At 40.5% G+C, this 24,500-nt stretch overlaps 1 protein-coding gene across 7 annotated transcripts in view; it reads right to left on the bottom strand.

Annotated features, from left to right (window-relative positions):
* LOC117215041 (mucin-5AC-like) overlaps positions 1–24,500 on the bottom strand; it is a 303,613-nt gene that overhangs the window by 163,715 nt on the left and 115,398 nt on the right. For 3 of the 7 annotated variants that reach the window (XM_033461436.1, XM_033461438.1, XM_033461435.1), the window contains exon 2: positions 15,706–15,779. The exons of the other annotated variants lie outside the window; for them this stretch is intronic. The gene's annotated coding sequence lies outside the window, so the exon portion shown is untranslated. The remainder of the gene's footprint in view (positions 1–15,705; positions 15,780–24,500) is intronic. 7 annotated transcript variants of the gene reach the window in all.

Genomic DNA, 24,500 nt, shown 5'->3' on the forward strand with positions numbered 1-24,500 from the left:
ATCGACAGGGAACGAGATATCGACGAGCACCGTAGTCTTAAATCTTCAAGTTGGCCGGGTTTCTCTGGTATGGCGGCGTCGATAGAACGGCACGCGATTATCGGCGAACTTTCTTGCATCTTATTCCGCGGTGGAGGTTCGACAGGAGTTCTATACATTGGCTGGGTGGGTAGCTACCAACGGATATACGACCTATTCCCAACGGTCCGCACCCTCCTTGGTACAATACTTGGTCTTCATCTTGCGCGTTCTGCCCGCGTAATTACGAGGGGAAAATTAAGCACCGACACAGCCGCCGGTCGGTCGACCTGTCGGTCCTTTCGCTCGGTTAACGAAAACGAGACAGGACCGCGGGACATCGAGAGTACGACAAAGATACTAGCAAGGAGAAGGAAAAGGAATCACGTTCCTGAATGCTCGTACGAGATAGACGGCAAGGAGACAACGCGATGGGGTCTGTGCAAACCAAGCGTCTGAATCTTCTTAGATCTCGGCATGGATCCAGCCACAAAGCAGTCATTAAAAGATCATATCATTCGGCGTTACGGCTTTTGAAATCCTTTCTCTCCACAGATATTTTACCGGCCACCGAAATGGCTGCTCGTCAACTTATTCGTAATTAAAAAATGTTATTGTCATTTTTCTTGAGTGCCGCGATGGTTCTTTTCCTGTTTCATTCTTCTTCTTTGAAAACTGGGTTAGAATATAAGCAAAGGTTTCTGATAGGTACAAGAGTCTCTTGATTATTCAGGGATTGTTTGTTTTAAATTGAAGTACTGGCAAACATATTGCAGATTCTTCAATCTTACCTTAAATATTAATTAAATGTATCTTAATATAATATGATATTCTCACTTTCAAAGGTACTTATAAGCCGCTGCTGCGTAATAATATATTAACGAATATTAGTGAATTGACAATTTACACGTTATAAGTTATAGAAGTCGATATACACTGCAAAAAGTTGTAAGCAGCTGAGTAATAATGAAGAAATTTTTAAATTACACGTTTAAAATAATCTATGTATTACCATACACGATAACACCTCGTTCAATCTACAAAGTCTAGACAACAGTAATGTACAATTCCAGTAAACTTTTATCTATGTCATAGGACATTTTCTCCTAATAGAAACAGCCAGCTTGGCGACAGGTCACCGTGATATTTTTTACGTTCCTTTATGTATGATTCCATTGACGCTGCAAACTTCCACAAGATCGCTAAACCGATGAACTTATGTGGCGAAACTTGCGCGGTTATATCGTTGCTTAAGGAAGACGACATCGCTTCGTGATAAGCATTTCCCTTCTCTTTCGATGCAAATACCTTTTTTCGGGCCCCGCATGATCGAACTCTCCACTTTTTTAATCCGTTACACCGCGCGGGAGATTATTTTACGAGCCTGCGGTGCCATGGCATCAGCTGCGTCCGCGATGCGACCCCAACTCTCCGGCAAAGAGAGGAAAAAGAACTAGATGTCGATAAGGAACCGCGCTCTAATGCGAGTTAATAATACCTCCCTATTTTTTAAGACTCGCTACTTTATTTATAAGACACAGTGCCATACGCGCACAGCGATATTTTCCAGCCAAACGACTATTATCCAGCACCCTGGCTCTATGTTAGACTAACCAAGAGGAATACATTTTTGAAGATAGTGAATGTGATAAATATTAGACGTTGGGAAATTTTTGTGCTGAAATAACATTTGAAATACGAGATTATTCTGTACGTAGTATGGCTTTTCTAAAACAATCGAATTCATGATAATAGAAATTGTATAAAAGAGTAGCAAAGATCGAAAAATTGTAAAAGATTGTATAATATACATGGTTGATGCACATAGTAAAGCAGCAATGAATTAATAGCAATTTCGATTTCCGGAATATTGAGTATATTTCAACAAATTAGAATTTGAAAGAGTACACAAATAATCCTTGCAGTATTTAAAATAATCTCAAACCCTAAAATTGTATCGGGAATAAAAAATCAATTTCAGTCATCCCTTCAATGACCGTGACAATCTTAGCATTCTATATAATCATCAATATGATATGATACCATTATTAGTTAGAAAAACCTAAGCTTCAAATACCCTAAATTCGCTGAAAATCTGGAAACATGCAGTTTCTAATTCGATCTCTATAGAGGTTCTGATCAGAAAAGGATTTATCTAGGTCTTCGACAAAGATCAACTGGAAGAAGCTTTGGACGTCTATCGATCGCATATACACGTACGCTTTCCTGGGAATTACAGTTCGCGGTGAAACGCGAATATACGAAGTAACGTTTCAAAAGGTCCGTTTACCGTCCGACAAAGGGGTCCACGAGAACCAGGAGGAAACCTTGGCGCGGCAGTAGTCGGACAAAAGCGGTCGCTGCGGTAATTATCGTCTACACTAGTGAAAAGCAAGTAGAAGGAGAGAGGTGCGTCCATGTGAACGACGCAATGATGACGACGGCGGCGACGACGACGACGACGACAACGACGACGTCGACGACGACGAGGTTGCCGACGATGCCCGGTAGGGAAGCTGACTGAGCTTTAGCGAGTTTCTAGCCAACCAAGCAGCCATCCAAAGTACTGGACAAAGTTTCCGTTTGGTCGTCGGGGCTTCCAGGCTTCTGGAAACTTTCGGACCAACCCCCGGCGGACAGTCGTCGAGGATACGGCGTCTTTGTCCACCTACCTGGCCTGACCACTAGCTGCAAACACGGCCATTGCAGTAATTGCAATAAACGTCTATTCGACAACGGGGAATTTGTTCGTCTACGTGGAAATCACCTCGGTCACCGGCAAGAAAATCGATCCGCGTTTCCTCCTCCAGTCCAACGATTCGCGGAAAACCTGCTTATGAAAAGCGATCAATTGGAAAGACAGTAGAGTAATAATAGAGATCATAGTAGAATGAATTTTTTAGTTTTCCCTAGAAGAATACGATATCGTAATTTTCTTCTTTTCTTTTAAAATTCGACTTCATTTAAAATAACTTCAAAGGCGAGATTAATCTGGAATTCCCGCGGACAAATTAAACTTACTAAAAACCGAGACATACGTTTCACACGTTGAACTTCAGCATATTCTAAACCTGATCGTGCCTTATCTAATCAAGCATCACTGCAAACCGCGAATTTTCCATAAAACGTAACCCTACGGAGTAGAGGGATCCAGGGAAATCCGTTGCGAATCTCAGAATTCATCTCTCGTCTCTCGCGAGCATCGCAACCAATTACAGTATTTTCCAGCAGAACGACGCGACGCAACGCGGCTTCTACGCGCTTCACCTCTGCCTCCGTAGCCGCGGTTGGTGTCTCTCTTATGGGGCGTATGTAAATTAGACTCTCTGTTCGAAAGCGCAGCTTCCTTCAGAATCTCGCCCCGTCTCGTTTCTCTTATACTCGTCTTCTCTTTCCCTGCGCGCACATGAGGTCCTAAGACCACGAACGCCGCCGCTGATGGGTTTGTATTCTAATTTCGGGCTTTGGTTTTCGCCCGGCTTTCCTCTCGCGAGCGAGACAAGCTAAGGTAACGGAGGCTCCGAGGGTAATGGCTGAAGAGGGGCACGTTTTCCTGGTTGCAACCACCCACGAGGATGAAATCGCTTTCCGACTAATCCCAACGGAGCGTTCCAACCCCCTGCTACCCCCTCGATTCCACGACGCAATCCACCTTTTCTTATCCTAAAGCCAGCCACTCCTCTTTTCTCCTCTGCCCTGTCAGCTGGGCAACCGAGGAATGCTCGATTTTAATATGCGTAAAATTGAAATTAGCTCCTATATTTGCATCTGGTAATGGGAAAAAGAACGTTTTGCTCGTGAATTCGCGTGTATATACAAGCTGATTGAAAGAGTGACGACTAAACATTTGTGTTTGAAGGTTAGGTGAGAGGTTGTCGAAGTACGTGAGACTGTATCAATTGTATCATGTAAAGTATTAGAAGTTTATTAAAATAGTTAATGTATTGTCACAACTTGACTGAATTCGCGATGCTGTAATTAAGGGTAGAAATTTGAGGAAGTGTCTCTGAATGTAGGATTGAATAGATTTATGTGTACCTGAATGCGTTTTTTATAAATTGGATGTTTTTCAACAAGTTTGAAATTGTAGAAAACCGACTGAAGTAATAGGAGTATTTTGTGTTCTGTATTTCCAATGCAAAGAATATAAATGATAGTGAAATTTCTTAGAAGAAAAATTGAAGTGATAACGTCTATTTCTGAAATACAGTGAAGCAAGAAAGAATAGTTTAGGGTTAAACGAGTCCAGCGAAGGTGAATCGAGACGCAAAGACCTGTGAAATGGCCTCTTTTCCCGAGTGACCCGCCACTGAATGCAGCCCCTTGCCGTGTACCACAGGAAAACGCGTGCCACCCTTCCTGTCGACCCCGTTCAAAAAAATTGTCTAACAACCCTAACGCATCTCTTCCTTGTCCCTTCCTCTTCCTGTTTCCCCGGTATACTTAAAAATAAACATCGGAAATCGATCGTTTCCCAAAATAATTAGCCATGCGCGACGTTGTACAATGTGAACTCGAGCTCGCGTGAACAGTACAATGTGAAACCCATCCAGTGCAAGGGAGGTAAATGAACTGCTAAAAAATTCGTGAATGAATTTTCATTTTACGATCGTAATACATTACATTACGTAATACATTAATTTACAAAAATTAAAAAAATGAATACTTGACAAATCTAAAACAAACATATATATCATCTAAACAAGGACAATAATTTTTAAGATAATTTTCAAGACCAAGTAGATATAATAATGTTTATTCTTCATTAATCGATAATCAAAATAATTTTCATAAGAAATAAGAAAATTCCCGCATATGTATATTACTTACAACCGATTCAAACACCTATGTCACCAACTTAGCTTTTCAAAATTTTCACTCATATTCGATGAAAACTAAGGCACATTCGTTGGTAGATCTTCGTGAAAATCGCAATTTCGATCGGCTGGCTGACGTTAAGTCGGTCGTACTTTAATTTGCAGGTTTATGCACGGGATAGGCGAACATTAATTTAGATTACGCTTTTAGCCGGTTGTGGCTAGTAAGGATAAGGGATGCCAGAGCCCCGGAATTGAAACCTCCTCCGCGGCCAGCGGGAGGTATACGTTACACACGCCTTTCGCTATTAAGTCGCAAGCCTCAAGTCCTGGCTTGAACTTCAACTGGAGCAATATGATCCAAGCATGTAGCGGGTATTGAACGTAGGAAATCCTTATCACCGTTCAAGGTACACGAGAGATTTCAGATAGGAATACGACACACTGTGAGAGTAGGGCAGAGGAGCGACTCTATAGCGGTTCGACGAAGTCCTAACCGCGGCCTAACGACGGCTATCAGCGGTATATCGAGAAAGGAGAGGCTCAGATCTTATCGGTGCGTTACCACCTAAGCTGTTTGCGTCTTGTAAACTCGAAGATTACCGAACTGCTCCACGTCTCTCTCTTTCATCGATGGTCGTCGTTGTCCATTTCTGTCTTTCGTCCTTCCCCAGATACTAGATAACGCGGCCGTCCTGGAAACCATGGATGAGGGTCTAGAAGTGGATGGAGAAGCCTTGGAAGGCATTCAATGTGTGAATTGCGGTGTCTAGGGTCCCTCTTGCCTCCATCCTGATCTTCGAGCCCTGTACGTGCATGCAAGACCGTACATAAGGATACGAACATCCTTGAATTGACCATCAATACTGTGATGTTACTGTCTTCGTGCTCGGTGGAAAGTACGATATCGCGTTGAAATTCAAAACTATCCTTTGCTTAACAATAAACACTTCGTTCTTAAGTTATCGAATTGATATTGCTTTCCTTTGAAAGAAACGTGTAAGGTAATTTCGCTGAACTCATTGCCATTGCTGCACTGGAACTGGGCTCGTCTCTACATAAATATTGATTTGGGTCATGAGTAAGCCACAGAAGCTTCGAGCTGTCATACGATCATAAAGAACATTAAAATTGCACGAGATTAGTACGAAACAAAGAGAATGCTTAAAGCAACGGTAACTATCTCATAAGCCACACGTGTCACTTGCAGTTCATCGATTTCCTTAATCGAATCAGAAATTTACTCGATTCGATCGAGTTTACCAAGTTCGAATCTATCCGGCGTCACGTAAACACAGTCGATACTCTCTAGATTTGTGTACGCGGAGGAGAGGTGGTTATTATGCAAAGTAATCAAGTTTCGACTGGGTGCGGGAAGAAGAAGTATAGAGGCAGAGCATGGCGTCCACGGAATCGTGAAATCGCGGATTCGACCAAAGTAATAACTTTCAGGACAAGCCTGTTGCGGTACTGCGTTTAACCCAAACACGTACGAAAGTAGATAAGCAAGCGACACGACGGACGAACTTCATTCGCGGACTGACGCATCTAGAATTGCTTATAACTGACATGTCCAAACCAGGTATTCCATCGTCTGGTAAAACTCTTCTCTTCCTTCGTCTTTAACGTTCCTCTACTGGAGAAGATACTGAGAAGAATTGCTGCATCTTCTTGGGATCGAACCCGAAACGATACTTTAACGATAAGCCTGTGCTTGCAGTTAGATCACATTAGTAATCTCCCTTAGGTGTTCTTGCATTCTATGTCCTCCACGTGAATCGCCGGTCATTATTATGAATTCAAGTCCGAGTTTCTGCCCGTGACGACGTACTAGCTGGATCATTATTGAAAAGGGGTCAGATGATTTTAGGGATTAGGCTGTAATATTGATAAGATCGTTGAGGTGAAGTAGAGATAAGTGGGAGAAACACAGAACGATTTGAATGAATATTCTTTTTTTAAAATTACAATTTTATTTTAAATCGCTATATATCCATAAATAAATTTAACGAAACCTGAAATTTCAGCGCTATTATTCCAGTAAATACTCAGAAGGTAACATGGGTAAAAAATTTCAATGATTAATTAGAAAGTCAACCAAATAATCATTATTACGAGTATAACATTGCGAGTTACGAAAAGCAGGCGAAAAAGTTTCAGCCCCGAAACTCTTTTCGACCCTCGTTTCTCCACCAAATCGCGTTTTTCGCCAATGTACACGCTATCCCGTCGCCTCATTCGCAGCCACTATCGGCGTAACAACTGTTACGATTCGCAGGTCAGACGATCCATGGTCACGAACCGTTTAGCCGCGCACTCGTTAACGACGGGCTAATTAATACGCGCCGCGAGTATCGAGCAAACGTTTCCACGAAAGGGAGAGAGAAGCGCTGGCCCACCAAGGACAAAACGATCCTAGTCTTTCCGTTCCTCGTGCAGATTATTCGTGAATCGTGTCCAGCGAGTAGACAAGCAGAAATCGGTATCGGAGCGAGTATTTCGGCCCCTCTTGTCACGGGACGAATACGAAATCGACGAGTCTGTCTCCGGAGGGTCGAAGGGTCGTTTCCATCGCCTTACGGGTTCGCGCCAGACCAAATTAACCATGAATGGCCAATTAACCTGGAGACTGTGCCAACTAACCGCTAGAGTCGACGTTGCCCATGAACCGAATTGATCGCTGTCTCGCTGCTCGGACAGTTAATCGCTGTCGACTATGCCAGGAGTGCTGGAGAAGCATGTGTGTCGACAAAAACAGAGTAATTCAGATGTATGTAGCATTGAATTTTTTTTCCTTAAATTAGACCAATAACTTATAGAGTGGGAATTTTAGCAAGAATTTGAGCAAAATCTTAAAATATCCAATCCCTTTATCCTATTTTTATTCAGGAAACAAAAATATTTATAGCGAACATTGAATATATTAAGAAGTTTGTCTTCAAATATAAATAATGTTGTGCTGTAGTCGCTAAAGTTTTCTAACTAGTAATCACTTTAACATTCCAGCGGCAAACCAACTAATCAATTAAGTAGCTAATGAAAAAACAAATCGTGCCAGAAACTGACATTCAAAGAGAGAGCATAGAATATAGGCACGGATACCGAACCGCTTACGAAACTCGAGGAACATTTGCGCGCATCGCTGGAATCTCCATCGAGCAATCGTTTTCGCCGAAATACGAGATGGTACCTAGGGTTTGGGGAAAGAAGCAACCCCTAGTTCGCACACAACCGAGACCCTGTTTTAAACCGTCTTTCCCCCGAGAAGAGGTACGAATGGAAGGAGAAAGAAGGCTGGCATACCACGCGATGGTACATTTTTAATTACTTACACCCACGCAGCTGCATCGCGCGATGACTATAAATCAAGCGGAGCGCCGCCCAGCAAAGTAATTACAGCTAGAATTTTAAATAATGTTGCCGCAAGCACGGTTCACCTTCGTTCCCCGCCTATACCACCCCTTCATCGCCCCTGAATATCCAACACTTTTCATCGCACTGGTTGCCTTTTTGTCCTAAACTGTTGTAAATAAGTCGTTGCCGCGACTCTTTGTTAATCGACTAGTTTTTTAATCGCGATAGTCTCAGATAGCCGATTCAACTTTTGCGACAATATTTCAAATGTTATACTTTATATACGAAATGGTTGCGGCTTTGGTAGATTGCGACGAGTAACTAGAACGAATCGATGCATAATTGATGCAAGCTACAACAGATTAACTTGAAAGATAAAGATGATTAGAATATTCATGGTGGTATTTTGTAAGATGATATCGATGTAAGAAATGCACAGAACAAGATTTTTTATTTGGACATTGTCAATACATTTACACTTTATAAACTCTAAAAAATTATCTACACAAAATAACTTTCTTACTGTATCATTTATAGTGACCTAATTTTTATCGCAATTATCCAAACATGTATCATTCTCACAGATGAGAAAGAAAAATGCACATGAAACAAGCACTCCTACATAACCAGTATATATCGCAAGAACTTCCTTGCAATTATACCGTCCCAAATACAGGGCTTGTTATCTCTCGAACGACTTTTTACGGTAACGCGGTTGACGATTAAAACGACCGAGGAACGAAACTCCGAGGATCCGGCAGTGCAGTTATACAAATACATGCTAATTACTGAGCTCGCTAATTTCTTCCCAACATCACGTGTCCCCTTTTAACTCGCGAGGTTCGTCGTCGCGGAATAGTTTCGCGATTTGTCACAGCTGATGACACCGCTAAGTATAGAGCCGCGGTTAAACCAAAGACGAGGGGGTGGCTCGACGGCCCAACCCTCGGCCCGACGTTGGAATTGTTTACATAATTATGCGCCAATTAAGAAAGCAGGTTGAAGGAGGCGTAAGGAGAAAGAACCGAGAGAATCGGTAGCGAGTAGCTCTGCCGAGGGCAGCAACCATCCCGATTCCGACGCAATTAAGGTTCGGTTGAGGAAACCTACAAAAAAAAGACACGATAGGAAAGAGTGGAATTTAATTAGAAGCTCGTGCTCTCTCGTATTTCCAGGCAACCATGAAGAAACAAGACAGAACGGCGTATGTACGTAAACGAAAATAAGGTAGAAACGCCGAAGATAGAACGAGAGCAAGCGTGGCTGAAATGGCAGATCGGAGAAAATATAGACAGGCAACAATGACGAGGAAAAGAGAGACGATGGAAATTATCGAGGCGTGCAACGACTCGAGCGAAACCGAGAGAAAACGTCAGCGACGAGGTATCGTGAGCAAAGACATAACAATCACGAATATGATAACACGCGGAGGATGGATGGTTACCATCACCTCAGACCTTCGCGAGGATTCTGAGGAGCCGGGTGAACGTTGACGGAGAGGGATGTTGAAGCAAGATGAAAGATGATGAGTGAAGGAACCGCGGCAGGGGTAAGAGACGCTTAATTAGAACCAGACTTCCGTAGGATGCTTGAGGCTTCCCTATGCTCTAAACTTCTATCTTCCCACAGTTTATCCCCGTAAAGTGGCTATCTCGAAATTATCCTCGAAATTATATCGAATTTCGGACTTAAGTCGCGGTCTTCTCTAGTATAAATTTTTTGTTTCGTCACTTGTGACAGACAAAACACTCCGAACTTCGAATATAAGATGAAGATTCAAGTACTCCTTGAAAATTTAGGTTATGATGCGTGACAACTAGATAATTTTCTAAGATTTGCTCAAATATTTTTACCTAATTTATTTCCACCAAAGACTAAAACTCCTGACATTTTGATGAATTTTATCTTTTAGGACGATAAAAATTGAAGGCGGAAATAATCTACTCAACCCGAACTAAAACTTACATTTTACAAAATTTGTACAGTACCACAAGACGCAGTTGTTTGCAGATGCATTACAGTTCGAATAAAAAAAAAATGCTCTTAGAAGAGAATTCATTCTCCACTCATTCCCAACAAATAAACGGCGATATTGCTCGGTGAATGAAGACATTCTCACGAACGACAACGTATTTCGCGCAAGCAACAACCGCGACGGCAAGCCGATGTTTACTTTATCCTCACTAATCAAGGGACGTATTTGCGTTTTATAATCCTTGGTCGGCTAAGAGGGTAAAATCTGAAAGCTTAGTGGAATCTCCTTTCGGTTGGATGGGTAATCCTGGCTTCGACCCTCGATTCCTCCCCTGGCAGCTCTTCGTCTTCCACGATCGGTCGCGGAGGAGGACGTCGTCTTCATGAACGTCTTCGTATAACGCCCGAGAAGAGAGACTCCGCGGCTGCGTCGCTGACTTAATGGCTTATTTTATCCGGTAATATTGCTGCCCGACGTTGAGGACGCCAACGATGAATTATTACCGCGATCGAGATTCGCGTGGTCGCTCAACGAATCATTGAACGCGAACTTCTTTTATTAGTTCTTTTAAATTTGAATTTATTGATTTTACGGAACGTAATGTTGTGTACAGAAACTTTTGGGAGTGTGTAATTGCAATTAATACTTGAAATGTGATAACATGTTACAATTTAGTGAGATGAGACATCAAGAAAAATATTGTATTTATAGATTTATAATATTAAACATCATTGGTATATTTAATTTGCACGCGGGATGGAGAAAAATGTAGTAATTTGACAGCAAAGAAAGTTGAAAGTTGTTTCAAAAATTGTTTCGAAACTTTGGTTAAAAGAATGATTAAATAGGTACAAAAATTAAATACCATACAATATTTGAAGAACAGGAATCTATTTATGATTTCAATCGGACATTTTTTAATTTCCCTCTCGCGTTTCATACTTTTCTGAACATGCAATTTCTCCTAGCGCAATTCCGCTTGTTTCTTTTTTCTACGATAAACATAGCTATCTCTCCCTTCTTTAAACATAAACGAACATCGTCGGGGTAAAAGCAAGGGGAAATTTTAGAGCAACGACATGTACAGCGAAGATCGAATAATTGATAGGTACAAAGTACGTCGATGCCCAAGCTAAAGGAAACGCAGAAGGGACGAACCACTGGTCAGTCTTATCGATAATTCACTCAAACTGACCGATTTGATACTGATCTACAAGTTCGATCCAATTATACCTTCGTTCAATTGTAATCCTGCAAATTTTTCATTTTACGCGTGGAAACCCTCATTTTCTTGCAATCTAAAATATTTATATTCAAATACACGTATTTCTCCATACAAATATGAAAATATATTATTCGATTAACATCTTAACAATTTAATAGCTTCTTAAGTAACGATTGAAATGTTAAAGAGATATAATTCTACAAACAATGATAAAGAAAGCATATAAATTCATAGCTAAAAATTATAGGAGAAGAAGAATAGTTGTTTATCCGCTAGATCCTCCTTAACAAAGGGGAATTTTTAACATTTGTAATTAAGTTTTTAATTACTCATTCTAATCACTTTTCTAATTTTAAGTTCAAATTTAGTTAAGTCGAAAATATAATTCGGTACAATATTATATAAATAATAAGGCAAACGTAAATTGTTTCGAGTACCGTAAAATTGTATTAGAAGCCGACGCATCGTGGACTAGAACAGATTATGATTCTAAACTACCGGAGTTGAGGGTTAATCGCGATCGATCGGTGTAAAATTTCTCCTCGATGTCGGAGGAGCATCGGAACGGCGAAGCCGGTGAAATCGAGCTATTGAATCGACATCCGTCATGCGAACGTCAGCCTCTATACGTGTTCTACTAGTAACTATAGCCACTCGACGCTAATTCTCTGGCTGGCATGCGACCGCCACTCGAATGACACGACATTACACCAACCGTTCGACCATTTTTTTTTTCCTTCTTTTGCCACACTTTTCAGTTCGCCTCTCGTGCAGCGTTCGGGGGCGCGTGCACGAAACTACCAAAGAAACAGTTCGATGTGCATCTAAGCACCCCGTGAAATTATGCTTTGGAAACCTACAGGCACGAGTTACCACCAGAATTGTTTCAAGCAGGGAAAGTGTGACAATAATTTCTAAGTTTCTATTTTATTCGTACTATCGAAAAGTGAAGATTGAAATACTGCTACTATCGATAAAATCACCTTCATTAATACTCAAAAAATAAAAATGGTAGAGGATGACTGATAATCTACAGTGATCGAATGTGCTTGCAAAAATTGAATACTTCGTAAACCATCTAATGATTATTAATAATTCTTTATTTTTAAAAAGTTTGCTATAAGTAAATTCTACGTTCTCCTAAAAAAGAGAAAATAAATATTTCGTATACTTACATATCCTCACTTGTCCAAATTCTCCATACAGCAAAAACAAGGCAAAAACCGAGTCACTATCGCCTGCAGTCACTATGACTCTCTTCGAAACGTTCAAAGCACATCCAAATGCAAGTTTTATCGCTATCAAAGGGCAAAGCCCACCAGCCACGAAGAAAACTCCGAAAACTTGTGCTCGATAAAAAAGTTATGTTAACGATCACGCGCGTTTTCCAAGTATTCACTACCCTCGTTTCGATTCACGGAAGCAACGAACCGACACGTACGTCAAAACAAATAAAGCGTGCCAAGGCTTGGGGCATACTGATCGCGAAGTGTCCGATTGATATGCAGCGTGTTGTTGAGGCACAAGCGACGCCGACTTATGCCCGCGTTCTGCCACAGGCCACGTGGCCTCTCGCAGTGCAACGCCAATAACGTGACAAAAATGATAGCGATATAGCGGCGCGTATTCTCCTTTCTACCCTCGACGACCTCCTCTTTCCCTTTCACCCTCATCTTTCTCTCTTACACCTTTCTAAGCGGTTCTAAACGCGTCTTATGTTGTCCGCTTATGGCCATCGCTTGCAGCCAGCTGCCGGAGTACGTGGCTTACGAGCACGTGGGAAAACGCGCGTGCGGAACAAGCGTCAGACGGCGGCAGCTTTTACGGGACTGCTTTCATAATAGATGCCAGCTATATACGTCACCGCACATCAGCTTGCCGGGCGAAATAACACACATTTGCGGCTAATTTTGTGCACGATTGTCGCCAGAGGGTCGGCCCTCATTCTCCTCTTTGGCCCACCCCCTTCTCTGCTGTAAATGAATTCAGCGTTTTCGGAGATTTACTGTTCAGCATTGCACTTGCATTCGATTTTTTATTCGATTTTTTTCTAATCGATATAATAGTGTGGAGTAGTTCTTGAGAATACTCAGAATAGAATTGATTCAATATTGATACAAGATGATTCAACATTGAAACGTAAAAGCGTGAAATAGCTTAGAAATTGTTGGAATTTGTTTTAATCGAGGTAATCAAACTTTGGTTAAATTTGCGTCATAGCTCTTAGGCTATAAGAAGTATTTGCACATTACTGTATCTATTATAAAATTCATATATTAATTAATTAGATACATTAATATATTACTTTGTATCATTTAGTAATATTTCCATACGATTACAAAAATTTGATACTATGACAATGAAATTAAGAACCTGATAAAAGAACATATCATTGCAAGATGAACACGATATGAAAAAATACTTTTTATAACCACTGCATGCTTGATTCATGAATGAATGATTTAGGGTTTATTAGAAAAATGTTACGTTATAAATGATAAATGATTTTGGACAATAATATAGATTGACAATCGCAAGCTTTGATGTGAAACAATGTAAGAGATAGGAGTATTGTGTGGAATAATGTAGGTGAATTTTGTTAATGCAACGGGTTTGTACTATTATATTACGTTCGATCAATGAAATACTAACACAAAGCGTACGAGTAAGAGATAACATGTCGAACACGTCATGCTAGTCTACGGTAGAATAGAATTCTATGGCGTTTGAGGAGGATGAGTCAGTTAAAGTATTTAAATTAGATTATAAGGCGGATATCTATAGCTAACAGCTTAATCGACTATATAGGTTCAAGAAGAACAACGATGGTTGTTTGTAGATAGTATAACACAATTCTAATAGTTTACCTTTAATAATATGATTTTTCACTAATTGTTAAAGGTACACAGCTACACCAGATTTAGAAAAACACGATTAAAAATTAATGTAATATTTGAAAGATTCTCTCTGTTAATTTTACACCAGTATACATACTACACAGACAATACATATTAAAAACAAAAGTAAACCTTTTATAAAGAGTTCAAATTATTTACAAACAGTTTTATATTCTTACCGTAAAAGATCTAAAAATATATGATTACATAAAAGAAACACGAAACCACAGAAAGATTTAAAAAACAATAAGTAATCAAAATTAAAGGATAGCCTGAGTAAAGCAGTGATCTTAGCGAATAGAAGAATCCGGTACAATTCTCCAAGATCGTGTGTCCATAGTGAAAGGAGAAAACCACGATAAATTAGTAGGCTGCGGGAAGCGTGACGCTTTTTAAAAGCCATGATTTTCTGATGAAAGCTTGCGTTCTAAGGCGCGCTCGCGCGGTTTATCGAGAAGGGGTGAGAAAGGGGACAGAGGCCAGGCCGCCTGCTCCGTTTAGCTGCAACCTAGCAATTACCTGTAGGGCATAATTGTCATCCCTTACGTTTTCCAGGACGGTCTCCCCGTCCCTCTTTGGTTGCTTGCTTACTTGCTCCTTGCTCGAAGCGACCCCTGGGCCACCCTAGCGGGGGCGTTGGGTCACGCGAGGCCGTGCCTGTCGCAAAAGTCCACGCGACGCGCACAGCCACGCAATGCCGAAACAACACCGACTTACCTTGCCAGTATCAGATTTCTAATTACTAATTTACTCCCGCCGCACATCCCCGCGGAAACCCGGTCTTTCCAACCGAGACCAAAGCTTTCGACTAGCGAGAGTTTGCGTTTCGAATGGAATTTATCAATTTCTTCGTCGACCGAATAACGGTACATTGTTCTGTTTGATGAACCAGTTGGTCGAAATGTGGCCGTCGCATCGTTGTGGAGGGAGGCAGGAAGAACAGATTCAACGATGAACTATTTGATAAGTTAACCCATTCGAGGTTTGAGTTTAGCTACAGGATAATAATTATGTCTTTTTTTGTTCTGAGAATAATATTTTGTGGGCTATTTGATTCTTTGTTTTTTTAATTTTATTTTTAAATTAATGTAAATTTCAATTTTTATACATTCTTTTCGCTAGTATCATAGAATTCCCTCTATAAGTTATTGAATACTTCTTAACTTAGAATATAGTATATGTCCAAATAGGTTTACAAGTAGATCTTTAAAACTGCCAGTGTAGATTAATTTTCCTTATATTGCACGCCGTTAATAAGTATCAACTTCATCTCCGAATTACAACTTTTATTTATTCCTATTTTAAATGTACTAACAATAAATGTGCCAAGACTTAATAGAATATACTAAATGTAATCTATATTGTGTATATTGACAACCTCGAGTAGGCTAAAATGAACAGATGAGTTTGGTGACTTACCAGCCAGGAAAAAAGGGTAGGCTCGAACGATTAATGAGTTAAATACTGCTCTATAGAGACGTCGTGGTATTTACCTGGAAGCAGAAGATCGTTTCGTGAGGGGTTAGTGATAGTCATGGTAACGAACAAGGTTGATTTTTAAGGATATATTCGTTGAGGGATAGGATGGATGTGTTAGAAGAAGGGTTAAGGGGGTAAAGGAAGTACATCGAGTGAGGTGATGCGAGGCAGGAAGGTACGAAGGCGGGCATAATTGCGAAAATTAATTATTGCCATGCACGAATGTCATGTGTCTCCCTGTTATTAGCCGACGGGCATAATTTAAAGGGAAGCGACTTGTTAACAATATCGTGCTCGTCCCGAAATTGGTGTACGTGGATAGAAATACAAGTAGGAATTGGTACCGTTCTTAGCTTTTAATAGTTCAAATTTATAATTATTAATGCTATTAGGTATTTCTAATTTATGTAGATATGTAGTGTATTTCTTCCATGTTTCATAATCAGGTATGAGGATGTTACGCACGCTAAATTCTTGTCTAATTAAATTATTTCCTTCAGAAATATATTTAGAAAGGAACTACACGCGATATTATAGTGTATATGTGTAAACACAATAAATAGCAAATTAAAAGTATTTGTGATGTTACTGACGTAATAAAATTTTAAGGTTCTGAAACCGCGTTATAATTCGATGAACGTTACGACACGCGAACACCGACCGATTTCCACGACCCATTCGAAGACTGCGTTCTTCGAAACAACGACAACAGACACGCCTAGTGTTTAGAGTTTTCAACGGCGCGGTTCTTTTGTTGAACTTCAAAATATGAACAGTATTCAATGTAAGCTATTGATACAGACCTGAACTGAATGCGCCACAGAATTTAAATGTATACAAATACATGACTACGTTTTTACAAGATATATCGTATCTCGATGTTCATTTAATGGAAAATATCTTAAATCAGTGAAGCTATCCAAGAACGTATGTAATATTTCTTTAATCAACATTTATTGATTTTTATAAAAAAGATATAAAAAAAGCTTACAGGTCATTAGAAAAATGACATGTAACATGTGGAGCCCACTTCAGAAGTGGATAGGAAATATCACAAGAACAATGAAAATAGTTTATATGAACATATGTCCTGTCTGATCTGATTTCAGAGTTATAGCCGTTTTTGTGTTTCAACAATCCACAACTGTTTACCTTCATGGAAGGTACTCGGACCCTCGGTCTATATGTAAGCTTGCAATCGTATGAAAGAATTTTGCAATATTTCAAATATTCCAGGTATAATCGAATAATACAAACCAAGGGTACTCATTTCAATGAAATTAAGCAGTCGCGGATTGTTGAAACACAAAAATGGCTACAAATTTGAAACAAGATCGGATAGAACAAATGTCCGTATGAACTTTTTTCATACCCACTTTCCTACCCACTTCTAAAGTGGGTTCCACGTGATATAATACATGCTATATAATTGCTCTCTCATTAGAAAATGCAAAAGCGTATTCAAAAGAAATATTATTCATGACACGATTTGATAAAACAAGCAAAAAATTCAACCTCATAAGCTGACCGCACATCAACATAACCTAACAACCATTCGCCACAAAACCATCCAAAAACCCTGACTACCTTGAATAACTACTCGGTTATTACTCATTTCGCCCCTAAACAAACGTATTATAATTCGAGCCCTCATCCTAATCTCATAACACCGCGGTGGCGGTCGCGGTCGCGCGATACGCATAATCGTCTCACAGCGTGGTGCATCAACCTTTGAAGCGGCGTTCCGTTCGCAGCGCGCATTACAACATTTACTTACTGCCGTTTAACCACTTATCACGTCAGATCTCGGTGCTCCCGCAACGCGCCTAAAGGCAGATTTCCGCGGAGTTGGAGAGGGAACGGGGACACGGAGCGAAATCGAGCGGTTGCACGCCAACGCGAGTGCAACAGGGATCAGCTGAAAGGGATGAAACGCGGAATAGCAGCGAGAGGGTTGAGCCACAGTGTATATCCGTTACACGGAGCGCGTGGGAGCGTTTAACGCAGAAGCGTGCGAGCTGGCTGTGCGAGTAACGGCGTCCTTTATCAAACGATATTGCACGGCTCGCATGCTTCAAGGACATATCTGACGGATATCAAGTCGACTACTACTCGATCCGGCTAACCGCTTAAGCCCGGCGCCTCCTCTCCGTTCGTTCCAGCCCTCCCGGGGCGAGCTTCCCTTTGCACCAGTCGAATCAGATATTTACCGATTCCAATTGCTTTCGTGATTGCGTCTAAGTGGCCTGGATAGGCGTGTTTCGCCGGGCACGCGGTAATGGGTATCGCCGAGCTAGCCACCTCGCGAAGAATTCGCTCTGAATTTCAAAGGATCGATTCGTGGTCGATTTGAAGGTAATTGTCAAAATCGGCAAACGTTATTTGATAGTCAAATAATTTTTGTGAAGGTAGGTGGTTTATGAAGGGAACGGTTGTTGGCGTCTCCGGTATATTTGTATATTTGAGCTTGGTGTTGGTATAATAATTATTAACAAATAAAATGAAATTAGTGAGGATTAAATTAAATTGTTATTCGTAAGTCGTTTGTTTTCGGAATGAGTCAGTTTATAGATGGATATATATAACGCAATATAAAGTATGTATATTTGATGATTGTCAGGTAACTGCGTTTCTTCAGTCACTGAATGATTAAAGTTATGATTACGTATGCAACAATGCGCGTCACGATTAAGGAACGTATAGCGATGCATATAATTATTCTATATCCATTTAACTGCCAATTCTTAAATGACCTTTGATTTCTCTCGTTGAACAAAGTAGTCGATATAAAACGCTGTGTTTAGATCGTATTTCTTCAGCACTATAATATGATTTACTCAAAGAAATAAAATCACATTAACCAAAGTACTGCTTCAAATAATGAATTTTTTACAATTCTTTTATCATCATCTATTTCCATTCTACGATACCTCGATCGAAAAACAAAATATTTGAGTCAATGAAAACTAGACTACTCTCAGCAAAGTTTCTCGTGTGATCTCTTAATCCTAGTGTACTGTGCATAACTGTACTGGAACCAGACGCACATTCGAAAAATGCAATTCGAGGGGACAACCGTGGACAATGAAATATGCATTTCGTATTAAAACTTCTGGTTTGGTCGACAGCTGAATGAAATCCGTGAAGGATTGATCGTTAGAGACTAGAAGGTTCGTGAGGCATCGTAAATTATGATAGATACGCGGACGAACCAAGAAGAGAGAAGAAGAAGAAGAAGAAGAAGAAGAAGAATAGAGAGAGATAGAGAAAGGGCTGTAGGTTAGGTGAATACGCCAAGGGGTCTCTCTGCTTGCCTCTGATGTGGTCTGTGGCCTGAGCTTAATAACCGTCGGCCCTCGGCCTCCTCAAACAAACGTTTCTATCCGTTGTGCATCTCTTTGCCTCTGGCGTCGAGAATCCTCAACGATGACACGGATGAGAAAGAAAAATGACAATGCGGAAAGCCATCTATATATTGTGCTAATTACCGTAATAGAAAAGTCAGTGACTACATTTTATAAAAATTTGTACGATCATGGGAAGGACCTAAGAAAATACAAAAGTAAGTGTATTGCAATAAAAACACGTCAAACAGGATGGCTGGAGTTAAGAAATATAGTAATATCTTTAATCGCAAACAAACGTACAATTGATAAAGATTAATCTATAGAATAAAAGAGTAAAGAGCGCAAGAATTGTTCAGGTACTATCTTCTAATTATTAATTATGCCAGAAGCTGCGCTTCTTTATCATAGACCAGTACACGGTCCCAAAAAGCTATGCTTAATACTTTCCAACGTTTTGCACACCTGTGACAAATTTCACCGCAACGTCGAGCGACACTGGAGGAAGAAAAAGCGTGGTCGAATGGTCGGCCAGCCAAACGGTACACATTAATCAGCTGGCCGAGCTCGATGGTCAAATTTCATGCGAGCCACCGAAAACGTTGTCCATCTGAACGAGGAAGAAATTTATCTCCGCGTCGCGTCGCGCCGTGTCATTCATGGATAAAACGCCGGACCCTCGAACGAATCAAATGAACGCGACCAAAAAGCGGCGTGGTCGGTAAAAAACGAGGTTGATACGTGCTGTCGAGAGGTACTCCGGTATTAAAAACGCGGATAAAAGTCACAAGGAACGAGCCATCGAATTATATCGTTGCCCCAAACGTAGTCGTGTGTAGGAGGCAATGCAAGAAGAGCCATGAAGAGGGGAGGGCGGCGAGTGGCTCATCGACTGGTACAGCCTAGTACCGATATTACCCTGCACCCTCAGACCAACCAACCGTCGAGCAAGAGAAACGGAGACTATCAGGTGAATAGAAAGAGAAAGGTAGAGAGAGGAACGAGGCAAAGAGGAATATGTAAGCTCGCGTAGATATCCACTTCCCTTCCGCGATCAATTAATTCCGGACACTAATGCTTTTCTAAAGACACACACCCAGGCCAGGGCTCACCACTCGGTGGGCTGATAACCGACTATTCCTAGAGCCGTCCGTCCGAACCGTCGAATTGCACGTCACGCGATTCCATCGTGGCTCCGTTGCATTTCCCTCTCGACGGCTACTACGCGATGACGGAGTTACTCCGATCACCCAAAAATTTCGGAGTATGAAATGAAATGTTGTTTGTTCTAGTGAATTATAAGTCCTATATTAATCATTTTAATAACATCCCTTTAACAATCTTGACGTATAAAATGATTTGCTGTATATGCAAAAACATGAAGATTACAAAGTTGGTTTAAGGAGATCCTATAATTTAAGGAGCAACAGTGAAAAATATTTCATGGACTAGTAAACTAAATCCTCTTTTTAATCAACTGCTCATCAAGCTGTTCCAATTTCTCTACTACTGTTTCCGTCATCCCACATATTCAGCTATAAAAAACTAGTCTAGGCTCGAACGAACAGTATTTCTAACTGGCATCAACTAGATTCGCAGCACCGCTCAAGGCGCATTCCCAAGGTACAATAAATCATCGTTCCGTCCCGCTCTCACGTTCTCCGTCTCTATTTTCGGAAAATCGACGACGTCTCTCCCCCACTAATAGGCACCTATCTGCGCCGTTACTCCGTTTCTACGACTACGAAGCCGATTCACTCCCTCTTCCTCTCCAGAGTATTCTAATTGTGAGAGACAGTCCAGGGGAAAATACTCGGCGGAAGTTTCCACGAGTCTCGCCTCTCCGACATATCGCTGGTATTTCAATGTGTCACCAATACCAACGTTGCAGCGACACGGCAACTCTTACCTTTACGTAACACCTACACCGTTTCCATCCGACCCATCTTAACGGAATTAATTCCGAAAGCAAAATTAAGTACCTACGAGAGATGGTAAATATAGTCGCCGAACATTCTCGGGACGAAAGGTAAACTAGAAAGGTTGGTCGCGTTTCATTTCGTAAAGGTTGTGAGCAAATGCGCGATTTTCGAAAGACGTTCTCAAAGATAAAGGGTAAGAGAGTCTAGTTTCGCTCTTGTCCGCTCTAGAACCGGAATGCCTGTCGATCTTCCGCGAGAGAGAGGGTGAATAGATTACTCGGTTCTCTAGAGGAGGAACGTCTGCTACTGCTATGCAAACTATAATGTTTCTACGATGTTTAATGTGGCAAGTTGGCCGGCTAGCAATCAGACTATTTTTCTCCTATAGAAGAAAAAATAGGATGTATCTGACACTACACTGTGGCTATGTGAATCTAAAGACGATATTACCGCCAGTGGAACTACTTCCACGGAATAAAAATTTCATACTAGATTCGCGAGAACGTGCATGTAGTATGTTCAAATGCGAGATAATTTTCTATCGTCTTTCCAGTTTTTTAATTATACATATTAGATCGTCCGAAAAGTTTCTTTCATTTTATAAGGAAATTATATTATTTTGTCGAATTACGTATGATCCATTTTGCTCTATCAAAATAAAGATCACAACGTTCGACAGATTAGGTTTCATGTTTGTATAAAGATGCATCGTTGTAAAAGACGTGTTTGTAAAAAAGAGACACTTTTCGGACAACTTAATGTATATGTATGTTATGTGTTAATACATATGTGAAACAAATCTCAAAACATATTTTATCGTATCAAAATGGGATTAGATTTTCTTTGTCGCATAAACAACAATTTTACAGATTAATCGACATATTTGTCGACAACCTTATCGGCAAATTCTTTGATAATGGTGCGCACCGACGGCTGAGCTTTCGAGAAGTTCTCGAAAGTGACGTTGATCCCTCCTTCCGTTATCCGTTGCGACTGTCGCTCACAATTAGCCGTCCCGAAGGATCTGCCAGCCAGGAAGAACAGAACAGAAGGAGTACCGGGAAAATAGAGGAGAATAAAATGAAGGGTGGGAGGGTAAGATGGGGGTACAGGGACGAAGTGACTGCTACTTGACGGAGCATCTTACATGACAGTCTTTGTACTAACTATCAGGTAACTCCTTCCTGTCGACCCTTTCGCATCTCCTATTTTCACCCTTTCCCAGCTGCGAAAGTCTCCTCTTCGTCATTGCCATTCAACAGCGAAGATAGTTAAGAGCGGAAGAAAGAAAGAGACGGCACGAAAGAACAAGGAAGGTAAGAACGAATTAGACAAGTGTTGATTAAACGTGATAAAATTATTTAAAAGGAAAGTAGAAGTAGAATAATGTTAAATTCGTGTTGATATAATTACTAAAAAAGTGTAATGAAAGACGACATCAGTTGCGTTAGATGTCTGTGTCAGGCCATTTACCGACTAATTCTACTTAACGACAGATGTATTAAGTGTGAAATAAACAATTGTCTACAGGTATTGTCCTATATAACTATACGTTATTGAGAGCTAAATATCACTTAAATTGTGCTTCGTATCTCACATTAATCGTAATATTCATTATTGAAATTTATTTCTTGTATTGCTATTTATAATGGTAAGCACGATATCGATATTTACGTCTGTCTATCAAGCAGCGCTACTTGGTTATACTGCAACATTGCTTACTGCCCCAAGAACTAGAAACTGATTTCCATTTAACTATCGATCACCGCTATTTTTTACCATTTTTAATTTGGAAACCCATTTAAAAACATCTACAATTTCCGCATTTGGTTTAGTTAATGAAATATGCCCTATTTTGAACTCTTTCCATTTGAACCACTATAGTTTACTATTATGAAAACTGACGATTAACTCGCACAAAAGCCATAATTATCGTTCGACACTCTTCAAACTTCGTTTCACAGGTATTTCGCGTCTGACACACACGGGAACAACGAACAACCAACCCTCCTTCGCGTTAATTTTACACCAACACAACACTTTTCGACGCGTTCGTCGCCCACCTACACGTAGCCACCGTCTGAGGAAAGCATGAATGCCCAAACGAAGGTGGTACGCCGTAGGCAGGGACAGCTCATTAATATTTAGACGTATTTTGAGCGGCGGGCCACCACCATCACCGCCATCAGCCTCGCTAACTTCAGCCCCATCGTCGTCGTCATCGTCGTCGTCGCCTTTATACATAATTATACGCGCGAGATTGGCGAGTGTCGAGCGAGCATCGCTGCCTAAAGATTCTTCGCTACATCCAGCCAGGAAATTTTCCCCGGGTACAATTCGCTCGAGTCGTTATGTGACCAAAACTACGAGAGAACTGTTATTGTTTGTTCTCGCGTAAAATTTGCACGATAGCTTGTCTTAGATCAAGTATGATTTTGATAACAAATTTTTGAAAAGATAAAGTAATAAAAAAATTTGACATGCATTTTTACATGCTCATAAAATTGTGTCCTAATTAAAACGTTTCAGAAAGAAGACTGCGTTTGAGTATCTATGTTTGTAAATTGAATATTTGTTTTTGGAAAACTTTCACTCCTAATTGCTTAGTTCTTATTATTCCTGCAAATATCTTTTTGAAAAATGAAAATTCTGTTTTCTACAATAATTTTCCTTTATTATATATTACTAAAACGTTCAAATCACACGTTTTGGCTAACAGAATACAATTGTTTTGCTACATCGCTAATCAACTCTTACTGAGAATCGCTTGATTCTGATCGACAGGAGGGATGATTAAAATTGTTGTCTCCCCCAGGCACCTAATAGTCCGGACGATCGTCTCGTCTACTGCTGGAGTTTCACAAAACGTCTAGACTGCTTCAAAGAGTGTAGATAATAGACGAAAATAGTTCGACTATCGTCTTTGTGCCGTCCCTCGCGTAATTTCCACTGATCAAGACTTATTCATTTGGCTGCTGTTAATTAACCCCTTCTCGAGCCTAATCGATACGAGAAGATTTTGATTATAAAAGGAACACAAAGACTCCTTAGAGAAATACCAGCTTTTAACGTCAAATTCTTAAGATAGAAACTTCAATAAAAATTCGAAGATGCAATAAAAAAATTGAATTCTAATGAACTTCCAATGACCTAAATGTCCTTTGGTAACCATATGAAGCTAAAAGCGCAGCGCAAGATTTAAATCATCATACTTTAAATCTCTACTTAAAACTTCGAGCCCATTACCAATTTCAAAACACTCCACCAATGATTGCCAATATTCGAAAACTGGTGCTCATTAATATCGATCAAACGACAACAATTTAACCAACGATAGAAAAATCTTGGTGGATCAGAAGTCGATACGAGACCACCTCTCGAAAGACACACTGTATCTAATACCACCGTTCACATACAGAAATTCATTACCCGTGACCAGACATTCATTTGGCTTCCGTCCGGATAGTTA

The sequence above is a fragment of the Bombus bifarius genome, unplaced genomic scaffold (assembly GCF_011952205.1).
Source record: "Bombus bifarius isolate JDL3187 unplaced genomic scaffold, Bbif_JDL3187 scf7180000009343, whole genome shotgun sequence".
NCBI lineage: Eukaryota > Metazoa > Arthropoda > Insecta > Hymenoptera > Apidae > Bombus > Bombus bifarius.